This window comes from Adiantum capillus-veneris, chromosome 6 (genome assembly GCF_014529385.1).
Source record: "Adiantum capillus-veneris isolate H3 chromosome 6, ASM1452938v2, whole genome shotgun sequence".
NCBI lineage: Eukaryota > Viridiplantae > Streptophyta > Polypodiopsida > Polypodiales > Pteridaceae > Adiantum > Adiantum capillus-veneris.
Window position 1 is genome coordinate 4,549,847 of NC_140936.1, and position 4,634 is coordinate 4,554,480.

Sequence of the window (4,634 nt, forward strand, 5' to 3'; positions counted from 1 at the left end):
GCCATTAACTGTTTTTCTTTTTTTTCGACACACCATAGGGCCCACAGGGGAAGGTGCTTATCCCTTCCAAATATTAGTCATGTTACATGGTCGGGCAAGGGCCGCGTACCATCGGGCAAGAGCAACGCGTAGGCACCACCATGGCCACCTAATTGATGCACCACATGCTGGGAACGACAGAGAGAACTCGTAGCAACCAGCTAGGAACCTCCTCCTCGGGTGACCCACGCCAGGAGGAGGATGCACTCGAGTGTCCAAGGGCAAGAGCCCTAGCAACGTGAACACCAGGTGAGCAGAAGGTGTCCCTCTAGAGTGTGACCCAACAGGGGCTTTGAACCCACAACCTGTAGGTTGAGAGGCCAAAGCCTTACCGTTAGACCAACTCTTTGGGGACCGCCATTAATTGTTCTCCACCTGCTAAAGCAAATAGACAAACATTTTTATCCATAATATATATATATATATATATATATATATAGAATGATACACAAATTCATTTTTTAAGAATGCAGACTTTATAACAATATATTCCATTTTTGTGTAATCAACTAAGTTGATTTCGGTAATTCTAAAATCCTTTCTAACTAAGTTGGTAATTATAAAATCCTTTCTAAGTTTGGATCTCATGATACAATAAACTCAATTGATATCTCTAACACTACATATTGTTTTGCTTTGTCCACAACTGCTTGAACCAAGGACTCAAAAACACTTGAGAAAAATACTTCAAGTAGTATTGTTTAAATGGCAGACAATCAACTAGAATTAGATTTTGTAGACACAAAGATACATTCCCACAATTCCAATCTGGATAAAATGTAACACAACCATGTGGTTTTGCCACATCAGTGAGACATGCAAATCTTATACTTGAAAGGTGCAAAGATTTTTTCACTAAGTGAATTAACTTGAAAACATAAAATACATGTTTAGCCTTTAGGTTGTAATCCAAATTAACTCTTTGACACACTATATTCTATATTAATACTATGTAGGTGGACATACCATACATTTGACAAATATCATTGGTACCTAGCCATTTTTGGTGGACTTAAATTTTTCAACTGGCTAACTATCTAACTATTACCCAAATTAAAGCAAAAGTTAAAACTATTGTTGGTAATATATTGTTCGGGGGTGTACCTTTAAGAAACTATTCATGTAACGTACATTCAAAGGGTATTAAAACGGATTTTTTTTTTAATCAATTAAAAGTCCTCTTTTGTTATTATAATCGTGTTAAAATTTTAACATTTTGGCAAGTAAAAAATCCATTGGTATGAACTCACGTGGTAACTTACATGTTTAAGAGGTGAATCCCCCGAGATATTTTGTAGATATATTTCTCACATAACCAATAAAATTTCCATCATATAAAATTGATTATCTTGATACACTTATCCATTTCTAAAGAGATGTTTTTGTCTCCTTCATAAGGATACATTGGGCAACTAATGATATGACAAGCTTGTTTACCTACAAGCATGTGGAATTTTTTTAAAGTCAAGGCATTCTTTTACTAGTGTATAGGTCCTCTCTTGTACATATTTGGCTAGCCAACACTAAGACCAATGTGACTCTGACAAAATGCAGGCCATAAGGTCACTTTCATAAGGTTTATAATCTCTCCTTCGTAATGTGCTACACCCCTCTCCACAATTGATTTATCACTCTACGTGGTAAAGGCCTTTGTCCTTGGACATCCCCCTTATAGATTTACCACATCAAATAACACTAAATTGGCATTCACTCCATTCAGTGCCAACTATCATGAGTGTAAAACCTTTATCCATCTAATAGACCGAGAGCCTCACAATTCCCTTATTGAGATACTTCCCAACCAATACTTTGAGAATAAAATAACACAAATCCTAGCATCCTATACCACCAAGACCACAATAATTTTTGAAAATATCTAATGTCTCATAGTGCATTGGATAACCATATCCTCTTGCATATAGCATATTGCATGTAGGTCATACTTTATTGCTATATCTTACCATAGCTATGCCGTTTATTTATAGACATAGCCATAGCCATAGAATGGCATTACTTGCATAAGGCATAGCATATCGAATTGCCATATCCTTTTGCATAGAGCCTACTACAATAACGTCATATCCTCTTGCATATAAGCCATAAGGTATTTCTATTTTCTCTTGGATTTAGCATCTTGTCATAGCCATATCCTCTTGCATATGGCTATAGGCAAAGCCATAATGTAATACTACTTGGCATAAGCCATAGTGTATGGATCAACCATATCCTCTTACATAAAGTCTACTTCCACATCATATAGCATATTGTTTAAAGTCCATAGCATAGTACTGTATCATCTTGCATATAATATAGTGCCATAACTATACCCTCTTGCATATAGCCATAGGCATAGCATAGTACTGTATCATCTTGCATATAATATAGTGCCATAACTATACCCTCTTGCATATAGCCATAGGCATAGCCATAGTGCAATACTACTTGCATAGCCATAACCATGGCATACTACATACATTAAATTTATTAATCTCTTGCATAATAGTGTAATGAATATCCATAGCCATTTTGTACAACATATAGCATTTCCATAACATAGTGCATAGCCATATCCTCTTGCATATATCCTATTGTCATAGTGTATAGCACATATTATTGTCGTAGTGTATAGCATGTATTATGCTTGGAAATAGGGTTGCAGGGGAACACACACACAGCTTGGAGAAGACGAAGGAAGCTCAAGGCACACAATAGAGGCTAGTATTACTGAGTTTGCAATGAAAGATAAGATAGCCCTAGAGTGATGGGCGTATATACAATGCACAAGGGAAAAACCCTCCTAGTGAGGTAAAAAAATGCCCCGACGGTCCTAAGAGTGTTCACACACATTACTACCACATGTGCCACATTACTACCTAAGGACATGATTAGTCCACAAAGGGGAGTAAGCCCAAAGCTTTACGGAAAGCTTCAAACTTCTCACAAGGAAATGCCTTTGTGGAAAGATCTGCGAGGTTATCTTGTGTTGGCACATAAGCCAAGCTGATCTTTCCTGCTGAGAGTCTCTCCCTGACATAGTGGTAATGCACCTCAATGTGCTTTGTGCGAGCATGAAAAACTGGGCTCCTCGCAACTGCCAATGTGCTCTGACTGTCATTGTAGATGATGTTGGCACTGTCATGTCCAACATTGTAAGGTCTCTGGCACCCTTACAAGGGGATTCCCATGTAAAGGATTAATATTAGGCCATTTTTGTCATAAAATAGAAAGTTTTTATTTTTGACAGTTTTTCCACCTCGGATGAGCTAATGATAAGTATATTGATGTAAGGTTTTCGAAATTGAATTTTTTTTTTTTTGGTCACTTTTGTCTAAATATAGTAAGTTTTGAGGTGCTTGCACCCACCTAGACGCGGATGTCTCTTCTAAATCTACATCGTCCTGAATTTCCATAAAAATAACTCTCTGCTCCAAAAACTACTAAATATAGCAAGTGTGGGCATCTGACACCTTATCTTGTCATCCTCAAGCTTGTCTTTTAATAGAAACATTCAGAATTAAATTCTGATAAGCGAGTGATAAGCTAAGCTCACTCTAGACAATTAATTTTCATCATAGTGTAAATAAATTGATTCCTGCCTCCCCATCATCAGGCACATCACCCTTAACAGGTGTCAAGAGACTCACATGCAATGCATTGTGAATCCTCCAAGTATCTGGCAGTTTCAATCGGAAGGAGACATCATTTATCTTTCAGTAATCTGGAAAGGTCCGTCGTATCGCATACTAAGCTTTGGAAATTTCTTAGGCGTGCCTTCTCAAAGCATAAGAGCACCCAATCATCCTCCTTCGGTTTCAAGTCGCGACGGTTGCCTTTTTCTGCGTTCTTGAGATTCTGCAAAGTCTTGCAAACCTTGGCAAAAGCCGTATCCAAATCTCGCGAATATTCATCCGCTTCAAATATCTAATCTTTCGTGCTCAGGAAGGATGGAACCTTCGCAACACTTTCAACAATCTCAAATGGCGTCTTCCCCGTCGAAGAGTGTATCTTGTTATTGTAGGCAAATTCCACCAAAGGTAAGTTCTTTTCCCATTGAGTCTTCTGATCCGAGATACAAGACTTCAATAAATCTAAAACCACTCAATTGGCAATCCCAGATTGCCTGTCAGTCTGCAAGTGGAACGATGATGAGAACTGCAACCGCGTGCCAATGTTCTCCCAAATTGCCTTCCAAAACAAACTCATAAATCTGGGGTCGCTGTCGGAGACAATCGTCTCAGACGTGCCATGTAATCAGAAAATCATCGTGATCATTCTGTGTTCTCGGGAGGTCAAAAATGAAATCCATTTCAATATTTTCCCAGGGGCGGGTGGGTATGGGTAAAGGCTTTCACAATTCCTGTGCCTTATGCCTGTCAAACTTGACCTTCTGGCATACTGCGCACAAACTCTTCCACATCCTTTTTGAGTCTCGGCCAAAAGAAGTATCTCTCTACCCCTTCATGGTGGTAGCAATGCCGCAATGACTCGTAAAAGGTGGACAGTGGCATTCAATCATAACCTTTTCCCGCAATGGCTGTGTATCACACAACATAGTCTTTCTCATCAAGTAGCCTTCCCGAAAAGAGTATCCAGCT